This window comes from Dermacentor silvarum, chromosome 4, assembly GCF_013339745.2.
Source record: "Dermacentor silvarum isolate Dsil-2018 chromosome 4, BIME_Dsil_1.4, whole genome shotgun sequence".
Lineage (NCBI taxonomy): Eukaryota > Metazoa > Arthropoda > Arachnida > Ixodida > Ixodidae > Dermacentor > Dermacentor silvarum.
In genome coordinates, this window is record NC_051157.2 from 216624704 (window position 1) to 216646332 (window position 21629).

The following is a 21629-nucleotide window of genomic DNA, read 5'->3' on the forward strand; positions in this document are numbered from 1 at the left end:
TTTGCTCACAGTAGGAAAAAGGCTCTGACTGGGAATACAAAACACGTCACTGACCTAAATTGGGAATATAATTTTGTTTTGGGGTAATTTAGAACATGTCTTTCATTGGTAGACATTGCTATGCTCAGTCTAGTCAACCTTAAGGTGTCTTAGTGTTGAGTTTTATAATATTAAACTGACTATGTACATCGACATTGGAACCAAAATGTGTCAATATATGCTGCCGTGTTCTCTTAATCTGTGCAACAGGTAAGAAATCAACAGCTCCAGACATCAAAATTGTGCCAAGAACAACACTGATGAGCTACCCGAGATTGACTGCCCCTAAAGGAAGTGCTCGAGTTGATGCAGCTCAGTGCTGATGAGCTTACTTGCAGAGAGGTGCTCGACACTGTTGTGAGCAGGTATCAAAGGCGCAGAGAAAGACACCCTTGAGAACTTCTCAAACAAATGTCACACCGGCCTGTGTACCATCTTCTGAATGTGATGGAGGATGGGACAACCCAGCAAAGAGATTTTTTGGTGGAAATGAAAAGTGATCACAGAGAAAAGTATCAAGAAAAGGTCACTCTTGAGCAAAGCCCTTGTCAATTAGCTTTATTGACACAAGGACAATCAAGCTGTACACGGTATGTAAGGAATAAATTTTAGAGTTGGAGTGCACACAATGGGCTGGAGTGACATATTTCATGTTTCACAATATGCGATGGCATCAGGAGAGGAGGCTTCGCATCAGCAGTACAAAGCACACCTGATTCGGACAAAAAGGGATGACAAAGGGCTCAGAAAGCTGCTCAGCAACTCCTGAAATCCAGCTCCTACAAGAGTGCTGCCATGTGCTATGGTGCGTTTTTCACTTTACACTACCAAAAGGAAAGAATAATTTTGGCTTGGCTAGTCTGAAGTGCCTTTATGGGTTATTCCACAAAACCATTAGTACTGATTTTGTATTGTACTGTCAAAAAATATCATTGCAGGAATTACAACTGAAGGCACAGCACGAGAGGACCTGGAGAGAAGGCTTGGAGCAAGAATTGTGCAGGTAGGACTCCTTCCTTTTATGTAAAGCACTGAAGGTGCAAAAATATATTCTGCATATAGCGGTATCCCAAACCTCATTGTCATATCTGTATTCTCTAGACTGGACTGGTGGTTCTTCCTGAGCAACCTTGGCTGTGCTGCAGCCCCGACGGACTTGTACAGCTTGCTAATGAGACTGTCCTGATTGAAATCAAGTGCACATATAAATTCAAGGATACACCATTTATCAGATACGAAGAACGGCATTGTGAGCTTCCATATTTGATATTCATTGATGACAAAATTGAATTAAGAAAGTCACACCAATACTACACTCAGTTGCAGGTCCAAATGTATGTTCTTAATTTGCAGAAAGCTTTGCTCTTTGTGTACAGTCAAGATCAGTGTGTAATAGTTGCTGTAAAGAGGATGAAGCGTTTTTGTGGGAGCTCATCCCTAAATGGAGTATTTTTATTTCAAGTTCTTTGTGCCTGCTCTGTTTTAATATTATTTTAACTGTTTCCATCGCGTGAGTTTTCATTTTTAGGTCAGAATTTTAAAGAGGCATTCTGTGAAGTATTGCTGCATCATGTCCGCAAACATGTTTATGTTCTCACAATGTGATATTTTCAGTTCGCTTTAAAAAATGCTTAGGGGTATATGCACTTTAAAAGTTGGAATGTTGGTAAAGTGCAGTCATTTATTGTCAGAGCTTCGAAAGTGCAGTGCTTTTATTTTAATTTGTATGTGTGGTGTGTTTCGTCTACAAGCAATATTTTAGTGCCACCAAATTCTGGATGAAACATGCATTTATTTATTTCTGCCATGTGTGATGTTTTTTGTTTGCTGCATACTGGTAGACGAAGTGTGAGAGTGTGTTTTCTACTGTCACTACCTACAAGTTGGCATGGGACATGCCCGAGTTTTGAAAATGTGAATACAGTGCCTTCATAAAGATTTGTGAGTCTAGTCTACATGCAATATAGTTGTGTCACACTGTCCTGTAGAAAACTTTAGTATTTATAATTTCTGATGTTTATAAGGTGTACTGCATCCATATAGTGCTTAGGTCTACATTAATACCGGTTGAGATGGCGTGGCTATGCCACAGCTTTGAAAATATGAATACAGTGTCTCCAATATGGTAACGTGTCTAGCCTACATGCAATGTTTAGTGGCCTCACGTGGCAGGAGAAAATATGTGCAGTTATCTATTTTATTATTTGTGATATTTTTAAAGTTTATACCTGGATGGACCATCCAGGTATAAAAACTCGAATAATATGTGTTTATGCTTATGTTACTACCCTGTTCAGTGGCCAAAGCTTTGAAATGAAAGTACAGTGCCTGTTGATTTTACTATGTATCTAGTCTATATCCAATATTTATTACTCTTTTGGACAGGGCAGTTGCTTTTGTATGCTATGTTTTAATGCAATTTAATGTTTCTGAATGTACTTACCTTTATGCGTTTAGTTTGAAGTATGTGAAATCAATAAAAATGTGGTGTCGTGAACTTATGATGCTGGGCAACATACCATGCTTACATGCTGTATTTTTAGTGCAAATATGTTGTTGCGGATGCCAGTTTACATTTGCTACCTGCGCGTGGCATAGTTTTTTTAATCCAGTCACATAAACATTGGCTTTTGTCTTAAAAATCACATTACTGCACATATTTAGCATTGCAAGAATGCACTGTGCTTGGAATTCTACAGGTTACATCATTTCATAAAACGTTCTTTCCTATGACAAAAATAAAACGTAGACCCAATAATCCCATTGTTTGTCTATTCTAGAAGCTTGCCAATACCTGAAAAACAATACATCAAGGTACACGCAATGTGATTTTCAAGAGGGTTAAAAGGATAGCAGATGACAAGCTGGCTAGTTTAGTTCAATGTCCACCTCGGGGTTCGAGGTACAATATCTGGCAAAGGTTAGAGATGGACAGGGTGACTGCACTGGTAAATGAAATCTTTATTGAAGGCATAAGCCATACATATATGCAAACAAAAACAATTGTGTATACAGTAGAGACAAATATTGCAGGGCACCACAACCTAACTCAATCATGCTGTGCACCCAGCACACAACTAAAAACGCCTCACAGATGAATGAACTACATGAGAAATCGTTGAAAATTAGAAACGGAAATGTGCCGGTGCATCACGATGCCACATTTGTCACTTTATACTTGCCTAGGGAAAAATGGAGCTGGGCAGGCCATGTATTGCGTAGGATGGATAACCGGTGGAGCATTAGAGTTACAGAATAGATACCAAGAGAAGGAAAGCGTAGTCGAGGGCGGCAGAAAACTAGGTGGGATGATGAAGTTAGGAAATTCGCAGGCGCAAGTTGGAAGCAGCTAGAGCAATTAGACAGGGTAATTTGGAGAACGCAGGGAGAGGCCTTGATCCTGCAGTGGACATTAATATAGGCTAATGATGATGATGACTCCACTAGCATGTGTGCAAGACATAACACTGGTAATCTTGATTTATGTGTTAAATTCCCTTTGCATCCAAAACTCGCTTGCAAAGTATTACAAACAATGCACTCATTCTTTCTTTCGAATTATCGGTGGCTGCATGTTGACCAAGGCAGCACATACCGAGAACACTTGTCCATGTGCGGCACCAAAGTCAAGGGCACTGTGTTGCGCAGGATCCTGTACACTTTCAGTCTGTGAATAACCCGCTCGACATGGATACGCAGAGATGCAATTTTATATGTTGCATCCATGTCTTCTTGAGAAAGTTGGCCACCTCCCGAGTTAAAGGGAGGCATCAAAATGACACCACCTTTGTCCTTCACATCTGTCCGGATACGCGGAAAACCTTTATCGCTCAAGATAATGTCGCCTTCTTGTACAAGGTTCAGAAAACCAGAGTCCTGGGTAATAAAGGAATCAGTCTGCCGCCCACCATATACCGCTGACATGAAGGCTATCATTCCGTTGGAATTATACCAACAAGGACTTTCAATGTATAGCCTCCCTTGTAATTAGAGTAGAGTATGTGCTGGCAGTCGGGCTTTGATGGCATTTCAGTTCGAACTTCTGTGCAGTCGATAATAAATGTACAATCTGGGTAATTATCTTTGAATGGCTGTGGCATGCACTGCTTGATGATAGCTCTTGGTGGCACAAATATCCACTCCTTCAAGGCTGCGCTAAGTATGTCAAGTGTTTTTATAAATGAACTGGATGCAGTTGATGCAGCCACTCCGAAAATCACAGCTAAAGCACTGAAGCTTATCCCAAGCTTAAGCTTGGCCAAGAAAAGACAAAGCTTGTCCTCACGGGTCATGTCTGTGCTTCGGTAGCTGGGCTGTGGCAGAACATTGAGCAAAAGACTAAAGACCTGTATGGTGACTCCGCATATATATCTCGCAAAGCAGTCTCCTTTTGCTTAAGTGTCTCAAATCCAAAGAATTCACACTTCCTCTTCCAGCTTCCATCAGTCCCAGTGACCTACAAAAGCAACAGAAAACTTTTCAAATACTGCCTTAACAAGCAAATTTTTTACAAACTTCTAAGTGACTATTTTAAGAACAATGTAGCATTTCCAGCCTATGCACAGAGTGATATAGCTATCTTGAAGCACATATCATGTTCAGAAATGTCTTCATAGCTGCTAGTCAATCTGTTATGCCTTTGACCATACGGTCGCTTAGCGCAAATAATGAAGGAGGGACGAGGAAAAGGGGAGCGCCAACTTTCGACTGTTTATTCATTTCTTGTTTCATTTATAATCTATGCACAGACATGCTCAGCATACAGAAAAAAACATCATACGCACATTGTGCGAATCACAACCATTTATCAAAAAATCTTTTTCCGCTTCCAAGAAGAAACTGATGTATCACTGATATATGATGGCCCACGTGCCTTAATATGAAAGGCCTCTAACTTAAACTCACGTGCCGTGACCTCCTTGCTTTTACCCAGAATCCGCACTTTATCCAGATGTGGCTCGCAATAATGTAAACACCAGTGGGACGGCAAATGTGCTCCATGTTTACCTTCTAAAGATAGTTCGTGTTGCAGTTTATCTACAGGTCACCTTCATCAATTTTAATGGAGATTTTTATGTACAACGACAAGGCATATGCATAGGCTCGTGTGTCACTCCAGTGCTTTGCAATTTGTTTTTATCAAGTATCGACCATGCTTGCACGAACATTTTATCAAGGGGGCGGGGGTATTTAAAATTTAATTGGTTTAAAACCTCAAATGACTACCTCATGTCAGCTAATTATCGATGACATTTTAGCGGCCTTTTGCCGTCTCGGGCAGGGTTCCGTTTTTACTCACTAATTACCTGTTCACAATTCTTTACCGTTTTTAGATCTTAACATCACTTTGCAGAAGGGTCGTGCCTGTTGGCTTTACTCGCCTCAGACCACTAAGGAATTGCTGCCTTATGATACAGCACATTCAAAGACTGTTAAGAGGGCCATTGCTAAACACTGCCTTGAGTCTGCTTTTGTACGGTTGTGCTCTCACGCTTTACAGAGGAGCTTTCAAAACCAACTGGATCGCCAGTCTTTGGCTGGGTTCCCCCGCACACTACTTGTCGCCGTCTTAGAGTCCCTGCTTCCAAAATTCAAGCGCGATCAACTAAGCACAAGGGTGCAGCAAGCGCAGAGTATGGTAAGACCAGTGGTCATACCCTATATGCACCGAGTTGCCCACAACCTGAAGAAGGTTGCAAACAGGCACGGGGTACCAATTGTTTTCTCTGCGCCACGCAAGCTCAGTCAGCTCTGCCTGCGCATACTGTCTGATGGGAGCAAAAAAAGTGGCTGCAATAATGAGCACGTCATGCCGTATATGAAATGTGCCACAGGAGTCGTTTATGAGATTGCCATTTATCATGGCTTGACTTATGTCGGCCAGACGGGAAGGTGCGTTAACAACCGTGCAAGGGAACACGAACTTTCGTTAAAAGGTAAAGATGGAGCACATTTGTCGTACCACTGCAGTTCACATGTGTGTTTGTTTGCACAGTGTACCTACCATTTTTGAAATATCATTCCCATTGGTCAATACGTTGAATTTTTCGCTGCATGACGTACCCCACCCCTTATGTAACACCCCTGAAAAGGGGCCTTTAAGGAAATAAACTGAACTGAACATGATTGCCAGCCACGTCTGGATAAGGTGCGGATTCTGGGTAAAAGCAAGGACGCCACGGCACGTGAGTTGTTAGAGGCCTTTCAAATTTAGGCACGTGCGCCATCATGTATCAGTGATACGTCAGTTTCTTTGTTGCAAGTGGAAAAAGATTTTTTGATAAATGGTTTTCTGTATGCTGAGCATGTCTGCGTATATATAATAAGTGAAAAAAGAAATGAATAAACAGTCGAAAGTTGGCGCTCCCCTTGACCCCGTCTCTCCTTCATTATTTGAGCTAAGCGACCATATGGTCTAAGGTACAACTGAGTGACTAGCAGCATTGAATATATTTCTGACTTTCTGAACATGATCTGTGTTTCAAAATAGCTTTATCACTCTATGGATCACTCTGTGGATAGGATATGGTCTAAGGTATAACATGAACCGACTAGCCCAGCAACAAGCTTCATTAGTCAATCTGTGCTGGCTCATGTTATGTAAATATTACCAGTCATGTTATACTCAACTTAGTAAACTTAGAGCTACATCAGAGCCACCCTTAGCCAGTGACAAAGTTTCAGCGGCAAACATCCCTTGAAAAAAATTGTGTGCTGTTCTCTCCATCCCCTTGCTCTTAACAGCCCATCATTGTTTGGGGAGAGAGAGAAGCAGAGAAGGATGCTTCTAGGGGTGAAGTGGCAGAGGTAACTCGGCGTTCGGTGGTACAAGTCCTCTCCTGTCCCTCTTCCCCTAATGGATGCTTGTACAGGTGGGCTTTTTGACAAGTTAGCTTACAGGCTGCACTTCACGTGTACTTGCCGCTGCTCTTGACTTCACACAATCAGCACAAATATGAGTAGGTAGCCTCTTTAGCAAATATGCAAGCAGTAAGCTGCACTTTCAGGCCATATTTATTAATTGTATAGTTGTAATGATAATTTTAAGAAAATAAAGTTGCTTATAAGTGGCTATTCTTCATGGGCGTAGGAGGTCGCATATAAAGGCCCACGTCATTGATCGGTGTAGCAAGCCCAAGCATTATTGCTGCTTCATTAACAATGGTATGTCATGTGATAAAATATTCTTACATACATCTGTGCTTCGATAAGAGTCGCAAGTGGTGGCTGCATGACGGGTGAGAACTTCGTTGTAGTGGTGATAAATGATGCCTATCACCACATTTTGTACGAATTCAGGCAAGTTAATGCAACATGCATGGTGATGTGACATACCATATGAAGGCATTAGCTATAAAGTGTTATGAAATCATCGGCCATGTCGGTCACAAAAGGCAGCTTTTACCCATTATGAGAGTGATCTAAATATTTTTATTACTAGGAATACATACTTCAATGTGTTCATACGAGGTCTGCCATAGATAAATTATTGCTACAACCATTATGATGTAACCCAACAACACAGTATGAGATAAACCCAGCAAATGTGTAGTGATGACTGTACCTTGTCACATTGTTCGGTGTGAGAAACTTGAGTTGATGCCTCAGACCCGTTTGTTGTTGACAGGAGGATGATCAGGTTTACTCGGCATTCTGGCTCTGTTGGCATGCCTGCGGGGTTTGCAAAAATAAAAGAGACTGCCAATTATTTAACGCAATGCTCAATGTAGGCAGCCTGAGTGAAATCACAGGTAACACAAAACAAATTCGATATCTCAAAAACGTATGCTTACAGCATCAGCTTGTGTAACTGGATGAGCCTGTCCTAGTCTTTCACAAGGTACTGCCGAAGGCTGAGGGTCATCATCACTGATGGGTGCAAGAGGCATCTCTGGTGATTCCAAATCACTTAGAAAGTGTGTCATCGAAGCCCAGGCAAGCAGTGGTATCTTGATCTTGCACTGCTGGATCAACTTGAGGAGTACTCTGCGGCACAGCCTGCTCCGCAGAATTTGTTCTGGCTGCCCTTTCAAAACGCCGTTTCCACCTAAGAAAATAAAAGAGTGTGGCACGGGTTACATCAAGCGATTCATTGCGAGGTTTATGTTTCGTCTGTCCTTTCATCAGCTGAATGGTAGTCAACTTTTAGCATATCTATCACAGATACTTTACCACGGTGACACAGCTGCAGGGGAGTAGCCAAGGGGTGATGAACATGCAAAGGGGGGGAGACTGGGCATTCTATTCTCGAGAAAATTTCCTGTCTAGAAAATTCTATCCTCGAGAAAATTTCCTGCACGGCCCAGCTTTTTAGGCACGGTTGTTCTTGTGCACCGAGACAAAAATTGCATTATGACATCTTCTGGTTTGAAATCTAGCTGCGTGGACTGTCTCGATTGTGTTTTAACGACCGTACTCGCTGAAATCCAGTGACTATGCGGGCTGAGGTCAGTACTGCACAGTTTCTATTTTTTGCTTTACTTAACTATCAAGGACGCGCGCGGTACAAATTCTCGCAGGGCACGGAGGCGAAATGATTTAAAACGCGCACTGAATCCTGTGCTCCCCAGGCCATCATACCTCTGCGCCACTTCTGGGTCAGGTGTCCGTTTCTTGTACGCCGCCGGAAAAATGGTCGGCACATACGACGGGTGTTGGTTACTGTCATTCTTGCAGTTTCCAACAAAATGTCTGCTACAAATCCGTGTTGTCTCTGTTGGCGACCACGGACTTCCATCAGCACTATGCGGAAATATACAAAATATATCACCGCAATGCACAAATACGACATACGTACACAACTTTAACAAGTACGTCCACTACAGTATATAATATCGACAGGAGCGAAAATAGTAATTTTGAACAGTGGTCAAGAGAAATAAGTTAAAAGCACTAGTAATTGTTTCTACTTCACCAATGCCGGCGCGACCAAGACGCGGGCGTGTATCTCCTAGTAGCTCGATCGAACGGTGCAGTGGTGATGCAGGAATGAACACTAGTCATGTTCAACGCACCGCGCACACATTCAGTTTCTCGGCACGCGTGAACTCCGACCACTGCTAGCGCATGCAACAAAAGTTGTTTATACAACGTAAACACGCAACACACCAAGTTAAAGACAGGCGAAAGGGAAAAAAAAAGTTGTTTACTTACTTTGTTCGGCGCACTGCGGTAATCCATGCCTGTCGTCTGCTTTTTTCGTACCATTTAGTTGGGAATCGGTAGAATCTGACTGGTGGCATCAACCCTTTCGTGTTTACATTGCTGTTATGGCAGTTAACAACACAACAGTAATTACCACGCTTCCGAAGAGGCGCCATTGCAATGTTTCGCGTGCAACGCGGGCTTGCGCGAGCTCTGGAAGCGGCGGAAATGTACACCCGTGGGAGGTGAAATGCTCCGCCAGGGGAGGAACGAGCGCTGGCGTCTAGGATGAAACTTGACGTGTGGGCGTCTATATGTGCCGCTAGCATCATGGCTCGAGTGGACGTGCCTTAACCGGAAGTAGGCAGTGTTTTGAGAAGCGCGTTGGCGATGACGTTTGTCACGTGACATTTCGAGCAGCACTCGGCGAGGAGGGGAGACCAGCCGACGAGGAGAGTAGCGAAGGAAAGAGCGAAACGAGGGAGGGCCGTTTTTCGATCATCAAACGCGCGTAACTCCGCTATTACGGCACTATTTCGAAAAATTCTCGCGGCTACGTGTTCGTTGTAGACTCGTGCACAAGTGCAACGCCTGAACTAAACTTCGGCCTCTGGGTGGTTTAGGGGCCCTTAAATTATGAGAAGTAGGGAACACGAAAAAAAAGCATATTTACGGAACGAATTCTTGCGACATGTTAGCAAAAACGTAATTTTCTAAAGCCACAGTACACATGCATGCACGTCGGCTCGTGGTCGCATTGGCTAACTTCTAGGAAATATGAGCAGCGTATATTTTACCTCAATATCACCGCGAGTCTCTCTGCCGGTGAGATGGGCCTCCTGTGAGTTGGAGGATGAACAAGCCTGTGGTAAACAAGGCTCAGCAGCTTGTCGAACGATGCCTTTGCCATCCTGCGTGCGACGAATGCATGGTAGTTGCGTATAATATTTTTAACCGAGCTGGAGCTACACAATTCCGAAAGGAGCAACGTTGTCAATTACCTGAAATACTTGGAATGATATTCACGCTCCTGTACTAGGTGGTGGTACTCGCCACACTATGGACACTTGTCAAATATATCCCTATGGAAGAGACCACTTGCGACGCAGACCAAGAACGCGAGAATAATGTTTCGTCTTGCGGAATGTGTCTGCGTCCGTGCCATCGCCGAGCAACAGTCCGGTCCGCGGTGGCGATCGCTATACCGACAGAAAAAAATGTCACAGTTTCGCCCTAAGGGCGAAGCAATGAATGCGATAGCAACACAGCAATGTCATACGAAGTAAGGTTAGCGGCCTTGGTAGCAATATGAATTGTAGTAAACATGAGCTGATTAAGTAAGCAGGTGTGCTGCGGCGTAAGTAGACCGACATGAAGAGAGACTCGATGACCACGAGAAGGCGCGTGTGAAACGGTGGTGTTTATGAGAAGCGCTTACCGTGGGCAGCGCGTGCGAAGGGACACACCTGTAGTGCTGCACTGCCGATCTGGGCAGCATTGCATGTGTAGCGTGCGTTGGAAAATGTGGCCCGACTATTACTAACTGAATGAACAAGCGTGGTGTGAGCGCGCACAAACAAACATGAATAGATCACACTGAATGACTGCTGTCAACGATTGTCAAAACGCTGGCAGCGAGCGTATGTACGTGTGGTCTATCGCTTCAACGGAAACTGAGCGGCGAATGCAGGGAGCATAAAGGTCAGAGCCGTGTGGAGATAAGAGACTGTGCGGACGAGCGCGGTTCTTGGCAGAGAAGTGCCCCCCCCCCCCCCCTGCTCCCTCCGGCGCTGGCTTTCCGCTTCCTTGCTTGCGCGTGGGAGATTGAGTGCGTTCGCTCTCCGTGATAGCGCGCGTCCCCGCACGCTTCCGCTGAGGCATACGGCGCGCGGCGAAGATTTTATCTATACGGAACCTCACGGCGACGGCGACGGCAGAAATCCGGTTGAAGTGTCCATATAATTGCTATCGCAATAAAAGTGCGCGAGAAGATTCGTTTCGATGTGCCAAGACAGGCGGCATGGAGCGGCGCAGTTTTCTGTGCATGCGCTACTCCAGCTGCGGTGGCTGCGCGACGTTGGACTGTAGGGGAACGGCGATACGCCTGGCGCGGCGTAGCCAACCTGGCGTGACGTACCGCAACCTCCGCGCGCGCGCGCGCGCCGGGTCCCGACTTTCCAATTGCTAGAAGATACATCGGGGGCGTGGCACTGCGGGTCACGTGACTTCCTCTTAGCACGTGTTGTCATGGCAATCGTGGAGCTCCTAGGCGCTTAGGGACATAATCGCTTAAGTACTTTTGAGGCACTGGTCTGGCGTGGCGGCTGCTAGTTATTCAGCGTGGCTTATCTCCGGGACCGCGCGCAGCGACCTTGCCGAGCGCAGCTCCTACGTGCGTATGGAGCGAATCGTTTAGGGCGCGTTGAATGTCGGGCGGTGTCTGGGCCACGCCGGCCGCGCTTTATTATTGTAGTGTTTGTTTTAGTGGCGGAAATCCTTGCAGTAGTGGTGGGGTGGCATGGCGGCTTTTGATCTCGGTGAACTGTGGTGGTGTAAACAAGCGTAAACCGCGCACACATTAATAATAAGTATTTCACTTGATCGGCGTAGACAAGGTGCGAGAGACAAACGATGATATTCCTAAATAAACGCATCACTGTTTTGATGAACCAATTTTAATCTCACTATCAGGGAGGGAGTAGTCTACCTGACTGGAGCAGTATTTTTTTTATTTCGGGTGTTGCTACGCTGCGCTTCGCGTTGGCGCCCGGCACTGCGGCTTCTGCCGCAGCACCGTGGTACAAACGCGAGCAGTATCAGCTTGTTTACACCACCACAGTTCACCGAGATCAAAGCCGTCATGCCACACGACCACTAACTGTAAGGATTTCCGCCACTAGAACAAACGCTACAATAATGAAGCGCGGCCGGCGTGGGCCAGACACCGCCAGACATTCAACGCGCCCTAAACGATTCGCTCGCACGTAGGCGCTGCGCTCGGCAAGGTCGCTGCGCCCGGTCCCGGAGATAAGAGAGCCTCGCTCAGCGGAGACCAGTGCCTCAAAAGTCCCTAAGCGACTATGCCCCTAGGCACCTAGGAGCTCCACGATTGCCATGACAACACGTGTTAAGCGGAAGTCTCCGCTGTACCTTCTAGCAATTGTAAAGTCGCCGCCCGGTCAACCTGCGTGTTTCTATTTGCGCCCAAGCTCAGTGCTCGACTGCTGGCGCCGCCATGCGCCGCTCGCGCGTACCATGTTTCTAAGTGGTTTCTTTCGCTGAGGGCGCTCGAACGCAATCATATGGTTCGTATTAGAGTGTACTAGACAATGGTACAATCTAGTTCGCATGCATGCATGCTTTGGAAGCGTGGCTATAGACCTTTTCACAAACCGACGTTTGAGCTGCGCCATTGGCTGACACGGGCGACGTCTAGCGTCAGAACATGCTATGCCGCCATTTTGGACTGTGTGCCTTGCGAGAGCAGGCCGGCCGCACTTCGGTTGTGTGATCTTCACCGCGCATTATTTCGATTGTTTCCTTCCGCTTCGCTTGTCTTGTGCCGCTTGACTTGTTACATGTTTCACGTGCTGGCGTGAACGCTCAGTGTAGTGTGCCATGGCAACAGCAAGCCTAGCCAGTGGATGTGGTGTTTCGTCGTCGGTAGCGGCGGCATCCGCGTCTGCTTCGTCGAGACCTGGCGTGCTAATCAGCGGTATATTTCATTGTTATTGATGGGCACATGTGACCGTATCGTCGATTGAATCTGATCACTATTACGTTTCGCGGTTGAGGGTTGCCTCATTTAGCGAAAGCAGGCACGTATGTAGCTGTCGGGCAATGCTTAGAACCAGGCGCCGGCGGCCCGACGATGCGTGTCAATGGTTGGTTGATATGCGGTGGTTACTCCATTCGCTGCCGACGCAACTGAACAGCTCAATCATGCAAAATTTATTGGATCTGGTGTGGTGCAGGGTGTTTATAACCAAATGTGAAAGCATAAGCGTGGGTATCGAGCAGCGCGGTACCTGCAGCGAACCGACGCGCAGCAGTGATCACAGATGCCAGCGCAACTGATACAGCCCACGTGCTAGATTTTTATTTTTAGTATTTATTTATTTATACATACTGTCAATCCCAATAGGGATTATAACAGGACTTGTTATAAAGATATATTTGTTTATCTATTTTTGTACGTTTGTTTACCTGGAATGGCAATTCTTTCGAATGTCTGAATTTGGAACAAGCTTCGCTCACGGTGAACCTTAACGTAGATCGTGCGCGAAGTTTGTATTGAACATATCGCGTACGGCAAGAATTGTTCGTGTGCGCTATCTCTGAAGGGAAATAAGCCCATAATATTGCAGCGTCAGGGCCATCTCTGCTCTTTCTCTTGTTTCCCTTACACCGTCTTACTGTGCTATGTTCATAATAAAGTAATGTCGAGTCTTAACAATTGTCGAATAAATACAAATGCATATGACTGTAAACCACTACTGCCGTGAGTGAAAAGCGCTTAGTGGTCAGCGAAGCGGTCACTGCACGCACGTAAGTATTTCACTGATCGGCTGTGCGAATAATTTATTTTTCTCGTTACTGTTATTCTTGCAAGCATGATGCTATTGTCCGCGTACCCATGCGAATACCGTTTTTTACGTTCTTACTCACGTGGCGCATTTAGCGCGTTTCTACGCCACGCTCAGTTAGCACATTATACGGTACGGCCGGGCTCTACGCTGCGCTCCGCAACACCCCAACGACCGCCGCTTCGCGTCGGCGCCCGGCACCACGGCTTCCGCCGTGGCACCGGCTTTCAACCGACCGCGCTGGCAAACAGAGAGGAAAAAAAAAGAAAATTCGTGATATTAAAATAAAAACAAATGTTAGCTAAAGCGGGATTCGAACCCACGTACGCATAACCCTTAAGCGTGCGCCGTCACCACTCCGCTATACAGCCACGCTTCCAGGCCTTGCATTCATGCAAACAATATGACTGCGTTCGAGCGCCCTCGGCGAAAGCAACCACCTAGAAACGCGGTACGCACGAGCGGCGCAGAGTAGGCGCCAGCGGTCGAGCGGTGTACGCGGGCGCAAATAGAAATACGCGGCCGGGCTCGAATGGCGGGCGTAGAGCACTGCACGGGCTCGGGCTTACCCGAAAGCCCGAGCCCGGCCCGGCCCGTGGGCCGTGCCTGGCCGGGTAGAGCAGTTTTTTCACGGGCTCGGGCCGGGCTCGGGCACGGCGTGTGCTTTTTGACCCGGGCCCGGGCCGGGCTCGGGTTTTTTGACGCGGGCCCGGGCCGGGCTCGGGCTTTCTTCGAGTTATTCTCGGGCGTCCTCAACTCTGAAAAACATGTATTTTTCGGTCTCGGGCCGGGCTCGGGCCGGTTCGAGCCGGGCTCGGGCTTAAGGTAAAGGGGTGGCGGGCCGGGCCGGGCGGGTAACGTAGATTATTTGCGGGCCCGGGCCGGGCCCGGGTCTCGCCATAAAAGTTTTGATCGGGCTCGGGCGGGCCGCCCAATGTAAAAACGGGCCCGGGCCGGGCCCGGGCCGCAAAAATCGGCCCGTGCAGTGCTCTAGGCGGGCGCGCTCGAGCCCGGCCGCGCTCGCTTCTTACGGCCTTCTCACCCGTCGGGCAAACAATGGGAGAGTTTCTCTGCACGTTTTCGCCACCTGCCGGCGATAGGGGCGCTGCGACACTACCCTTCCTCCCTGCTCCGCGTGCATGCGCTTGGTTTCGCGCTCGCATGATTGTTTTCCCGCGCATTTTATTCGGTACTCTATCAGTGATGTTCAGCATGCAGTAATTTGTGGGCTCCTGAAGACGGTCGTTCAGCCTTTAGTACGCGCGTCCACAGCCAAGAATTGGCGCCGTTCAGTGCACATCGGTATATAACTGTTGTGTGATGGTGTATTGCTGCGTTCGGTATTGCAAGTCCCGTTCCGGGAACACACCCAGTGTTTTTTTTTTAACCAGTTCCCAGCACTGAGTTCCTAGCCTGAGTTTCTAGCACCTTTAGACGAGATAGTGTTTTTTTTTATAAAGCCTCCGAACACAGCTACCACGCAGGAATAGCAGTCCAACCCTAATTACAACGCGCTCCCATCTTGAGCTGCCCTGAAGATGTTGACAGCCATGCGAGACGATTCATAATGCCGAGAGTTTCTGAGAACACCCTTGTAAATCACTCGAACCACTGACTTACGGAAAACGACAAGCCTTCGGCCTATGTACACAAGCCGCAAGGAAACACTTTAGATTGTAATTGTGAATAAGACACAATTGTGAACTACTATGTCCGCAAGTTTTCGCCTGAAAGTATGGCAACCATTGACCTTGTCACACGGCACGTGTAATGTCATTCGCAGCGACTGAGATTAAGTGTTACTGCCATTTTCGTTGCTTCTACACGGGCATAGCGAATGACATTCACAGCTAATGACATTCGCCCAGTGAATGAGGTTTCCCGAACTCATTTACGCGCGACTTGTGTAACCTCGACGACGGTGGGTTGGCAAAAAATACAAATATCGTTAAGTTAAAACGAAGTGTAATATATTTTCAAATAGCCATCCAATGTTTAGCATTGTGTGCCAACAATATAGTGAAAATATGTAAACAAGACGCACGATTTTAAGGTCTCGTTGTCATAGCAGCCTGCCGAATAAACATGCCATAAATTGCGAATGCCATTTTGTTTACCCGTGTAGACTGGGAGCGCAAAGACCGCAATGACATCGGTATGAATCACATTTACTGCAAATTACATTACATGTGCACGTGTGACAGGGGCATATGTGCCTACGGAGCAATAAATATTTCTTTTCATTCCTCAAAATGCATATGCGTTGATGGCGGAGAGTTGTTCTCCCCGCGCATGCATCTCCACGTTCCCCAATGAATTTAAAGGAGCTCGATGTATTAATACGGTTACACTGCATGCATTTATAAGAAGCCTAGATGAACCATTACGCGTCCTCTACAATTAGGCGACTTGTTGACCACATCTCCAGCGTTGCGCGCGCTGCACAAATCGGCTGGGAACAGCTGAGCACTGTGAGGATGCAGCGCCCCACACCAAGCAGTGGCGATAGGCAAGAACTAGCCCCTATGCGAAGGCCATAAGAAGCTGAGCGCGCACGCTAGTCGATCCCGGCCGTGATACGGTTTCCGAAATCTAGCACTAGCGCTAGGCCGCGCTGATGTTGTTGACACGTGCGTTTTTGCATTATCTTGCTGCCCAAGCACATAGACAACGCTCAAAGATGGGTGAGCTCGATGCCGCACCACACTGTTGAAGTTAATTACCTTATGGGCAGGGCCGCGCCGGTGTGTCGTGTGAAAGCAGAGACAATGTTTTGGTGGACACAGGTGTCTGCATACATCTTCCATAGGACACCGATATTTCCAGCTCTTGCGAAGTGTATTTACCCGACTAGTTCTATCGCAGAGTGCTCCAATTTGTTCTTATACCGGGTCACACGGCCACTTTTGATAGCGATCGAGACCGATCTGGCATGTTCGACCGCGATTGTGCTCCCTTCCGCAGATTGAGCAAAGAGCCAATCGCGACTAAGAAATTCGACCCATATCGGGCTAGATCACGATCAAAAGTGCGCCGTGTGACCCCGTTAGGCACTAGAAATGAAGTCGTGTTGAAAGAATAACAAATGCAGCCTCTGCCACTACATACGAGAAAATATTGCCATCGAAGAGCTGACAATTCTCGCAACCTATTGGGAATGTGCCGAAAAAAGTTTATGAAAATGCGTTATTCTACTGATGTGTGCATCGGTTCACATTAGACTGAATGCCAAGGCCTCAGGTGATGCAGGAAACCGGCGAAGCGTGAACATACCACATCGCGGCAGTGGTCTCGCGAAGTGCTGTGTTGTGGACACTCTTAGTCCCCAAAATCGTTATTTTCCGCTAGTTGTTTGTGCACCCATAAACTGCACAGTACTGGCCTGTATCCTTTTGATGAGTATATATGCCATTATTTAGGAGCGTAAGTCATTCGTGACAAAAATAAACGTAAACGTCGAAGGAAAGCTACCACTCCGCAATGCAAGCGCAAGGCAAGCTCACAGTCCAGACCGAACAGGCAACACTGACACATACTCTCCAAGCCAGACCGTCGGAAGCGCTCTCGTGAAAACGTCTATATGGCCTATTTAAAGAGAAGAAAGAAGATGGCTATATGGCCTAGTGGTTATGGCGCTCGCGTTGAGACCAGGCGTACGCTGGTTCGAATTCCGCCTTCGCTAGAAATTTTTTTTCGTGGTATCACGCTTTTCTTTTTTTCCCTCTCTGTTTGCCAGCGCGGTCGGTTGAACCCCGGTGCCGTGGCGGAAGCCACGGTGTCGGGCGCCGACGCGAAGCGGCGGTCGTTGGGGTGTTGCGGAGCGCAGCGTAGCAACACCCCAAATAAAAAAATACTGCTCCAGTCAAGTAGACTGCTCCCTGCCTGATAGTGAGATTATATTTGGATCATCAAAAGAGTGATTGCGTTTATTTAATTAGGAATACCATCTGTAGTGTCCATGCATAGCACATTTTGGAATGTAGGAAGTCAACCCTGGTAGACCGCAGGGGAGCTTCCAAGATGGCTGCGATGTAGCACAAGTAAAGTAAACCCGTGTGCGTTCCGGACACAATCGGTCGTAATCAGTCGTATTACTCCAACTACGACACGTTACAATGGCGACGAGGATGCGTCGGAACTACGTGAAGGCTGCCAAGCAACTATTTTAAACTGGAACGAAGATATCAGGACACATCGACCGAACGTCTACTTTGCGGTATGGCGCACAGCATGCTGCCCTCGTTTCCTTTCTTTGACGCACGTCCCACTGACGCCAACAACGTCGGCACCGAATGGTTGAAGTGGGTGAAACGCTTCGAAAACTTCATCGTAGCCTGCGGCATCACAGCCGACGCTGGAAGACGGCCCTACTACTACACTACGTTGGTAGTGTGACATTTACATTTACTGTTCGCTACCTGATCCTCCCGCAGCCGTAACTGCGTCTACCGTTTCAAGCACCGATGGCTCCAGCAACGCAACGCCTCTCTGCACCGCAGCACGCAAGAAGTTCGATGGCTATTTCGCACCCCGAGTGAACACTACCTTCGAGATTTGCCGCTTCCGTCAAGCCAAGCACATGGAAAACGAGTCACTAGACGCGTTCTACGCCAGACTACGACATCTCGTTAAGCACTGTGCTTTCGCCGATGCCGACACCGAAATCAAGAATCAAATCCTACTGTCTACAGTGTCAACACGTCTACGCCGGTATATCATGCAGCATGACCTCGACTTGCAAGGAATTCTCAAACAAGGCAGGTTGTTTGAAGAGGTCGAGCACAACATCTCCGTGATCGAGCAAGAACGTCAGCAGTATAAAGAAAACTCAATGTCAGCGTCTACACTTGCAGTGAACTCCAAGCGCACCTCGCGACCTCATCAGCCGAAGCACCACTGGAAAGCGCCGTCACGGCCTCGCGAGCCACCGCGTCATCAAAGGACAGACGCAACATGCTACAACTGCGGAAAACCATGGCCTCATAGTGAGGGACGCTCCAGTTGCCCTGCTCTTGGCAAACAGTGTAATGCTTGTCACAAAACTGGACACTTTGCTAGTGTGTCGTTCAACACGCAAAACCGTGCACGCAGTCGTGCGGGAAAGCAGCCCTGACAGTGATGAACACGTTTTCAAGACTTCCTCGCACTGTCACGCAATCACGGCGTCTCCCCAGGTGGATCTCAAACTCGATGGTGAGACCGTCCGTTTTACCATTGACACTGGCGCTACAGTGTCTGTCATCGGTTCGAATAGCTTAAGAAATCGTTTGAGCACGGAAACGCTGTCCAAGACGTCTAAGAAAGTATTTGTTTATGGCGCAAATTCTCCTTTACCACTACTCGGAAAGTTTGACGTTCTCATCCCCTACAACGGGAGCAGCAGCCATGAAACTCTCTATGTTGTGTCTGGAGACTGTACCCCACTACTTAGTTTCTCTGCAGCTTCCCGTCTAGGACTAGTCCAGATCACGTGCAATGTGGGGGAGGTGACAAACAGACCGGATCCGAGAGCTGCCTACCCAGACCTTTTCAAGGGAGTGGGGCTGTCTAAAGGACTTCCAAGTACACCTTCATGTTGACCCCCTTGTTCAACCAGTAGCACAACCTCACAGACGCATCCCCTTCTCCATGCGAAAGCCACTGGAAGAAGAGCTTGAAAGGGTACAGTCCCTCGGCATAATTGAAAAGACTGAAGGACCAACCCCCAGGGTATCTCCAATCGTGGCAGTAGCGAAACCACATGACCCCGAGCATATTGAATGTGTGTCGACATGCGCTGTGCTAACCAAGCCATCCAGCGTTCTCGAGAGATATGTCACACCGACAGTGGACGACATCCTTGTTGCTTTGAATGGATCCATCTTATTCTCTAAACTTGATCTGAAAGATGGATACCACCTACTAGAACTTGATGCATCATCTCGTGTGATCACCACTTTCTCTACACATGCTGGACTCTTCCGATACAAGAGACTCAACTTCGGAATCAACTCAGCAGCCGAAGTGTTCCAGGACACCATCCGTCCGGTTCTAACCAGCATCCCCAACGTGCTCAACGTAAGCGATGACATATTGGTGTATGGCAAGACTGAGAAAGAGCATGATAAAGCTTTGAAGGCGACACTGGAATGTCTACTTGCAAGTGGCCTCACATTGAATGTCAAGAAATGAAAATTCTACTAACAGGAACTTACCTTTTTCGGGCATGTGTTCTCAAGCAAAGGTCTGCAACCAGACCCCACTAATGTGTCTGCAGTAATCGGTGCCTCACCACCCACCAGTGCCAGTGAAGTGAAATCTCTCCTTGGTCTTGTTAACTACTGTGGTCGGTTCATACCGAACCTTGCCCACCTCACCCAACCACTCAGGCAACTCACAGCCAAAGGAGAGGACTGGTGTTGGACAGACATACAGCAAGATGCCCTGGACGAACTGAAGAGAAAGCTTTCCGAGGCCACAGCTCTTGCCTACTTCGACCCAGGAAAGGACATCACACTCATTGTAGATGCTGCTCCTCATGGCCTAGGTGCCATTCTCACGCAGACATCCGGAAGCGAAACTAGGGTGGTAGCATATGGGAGTCGTGCCCTTTCTCCTGTGGAGGCACGCTACTCTCAAACTGAAAGGGAAATGCTGGCTGTAGTGTGGGGAATTGAACACTTTCACATCTACCTGTATGGGACAGCATTCCACCTACTGACGGACCACAAGCCATTGGTCAGTATTCTCAGCAGCCCCAGCTCCCTGCCTTCAGCACGGCTAGAGCGTTTGGCACTTCGAATTCAACAATACACCTTTGAAGTGTGACCACTAGTGGTCCAAGCAACCCATCTGACTACTTGTCCCGCCACCCAGTAAACTCCACGGAACCATTTCGGCGCATGGAGTCTGTTGCTGAACAGTATGTGAACTTCATCGTGTTTCACAGCCTACCTCGTGCCATACCGTAAAGGAGGTAACCGAAGCGACGTTAGCTGACGCTCAAGCAAGCTCTACCAGCAACTCCCAAGACCGCCTCACAGCGTTACCCCCAACGAATCAGGCAACGACCTGAGTGCCTGAAAGACTATGTGTGAACAAAAGTGCATTTTTATTTTTTCTACTATGTGTTTCAACAAAACTGAATTTTCCTTCCCTGAGGGGAGGATGTAGTGTCCATGCATAGCACTTTTTGGAATGTAGGAAGGCAACCCTGGTAGACAGCAGGGGAGCTTCCAAGATGGCTGCGATGTAGCACAAATAAACCCGTGTGCATTCCCGACACAATCGGTCGTAATCAGTCGTATTACTCCAACTACGACACGTTACGCCATCGATCCCCTAACAGCAGCCACAGTCGTGCCTGTTCTCCGTCAACGCCTCCTCCGTTCCTTCTAGAGTGTACTAGAATATGGTCGAGTGGGACAAGCGGTTGGGGCGGCGCTCCGGTCGAAGTGGATTTAAAGCCCCTATATTTATAACAGTAGCGCCATCCACTTCCCTCCTCCTCCGTTCCACTATCGCGCTCGGCGCGACCAGCGCGATCAAGGCGCGATATCGACAGTGGCGCCGCCTGCGTCGGGCCTGCCGTGGCAGACGACAGCTAACGCGCTACCAGAGGAAATCCGAGGAAAACTTCGATCGCGCCCTGCGGAGACGTTTTTGAGGCGCGATTTTGCTTCGTCAATCAGTAACTGGTCTTAATAATGCCGTTTTGGAAGTAGCAACGCGACGATGCGAGACGGCGCAAATATCAAGTGTGCAGCAAGCGTTTGCGCACGCCGGATGGTAAACAAAAAAGCCTTTTGCCCTCGCCTTGTCGGTTGCGGCAACTTAAGGCGCAGCAGCATGCCATCACAACGAAGTTCTTGTCCCTAACAC

The 21629-nt window shown here is 47.6% G+C and overlaps 2 long non-coding RNA genes and 1 pseudogene across 2 annotated transcripts; 1 reads left to right on the forward strand and 2 right to left on the reverse strand.

Annotated features, from left to right (window-relative positions):
• Positions 1 to 782: 782 nt before the first annotated feature.
• On the forward strand, positions 783 to 1414 carry LOC125944936 (uncharacterized). The gene is made up of 3 exons (XR_007466627.1): positions 783 to 844; positions 978 to 1042; positions 1141 to 1414. It is a non-coding gene; the product is annotated as an uncharacterized LOC125944936 (long non-coding RNA).
• A 1876-nt stretch (positions 1415 to 3290) lies between these two features.
• Positions 3291 to 7708, reverse strand: LOC125945131 (uncharacterized; annotated as a pseudogene).
• Positions 7709 to 7954: 246 nt separating this feature from the next.
• LOC125944933 (uncharacterized) lies at positions 7955 to 9271 on the reverse strand. The gene is made up of 3 exons (XR_007466624.1): positions 9193 to 9271; positions 8620 to 8781; positions 7955 to 8086 (listed from the first exon to the last, which is right to left on the reverse strand). It is a non-coding gene; the product is annotated as an uncharacterized LOC125944933 (long non-coding RNA).
• Between the last annotated feature and the right edge of the window lie 12358 nt (positions 9272 to 21629).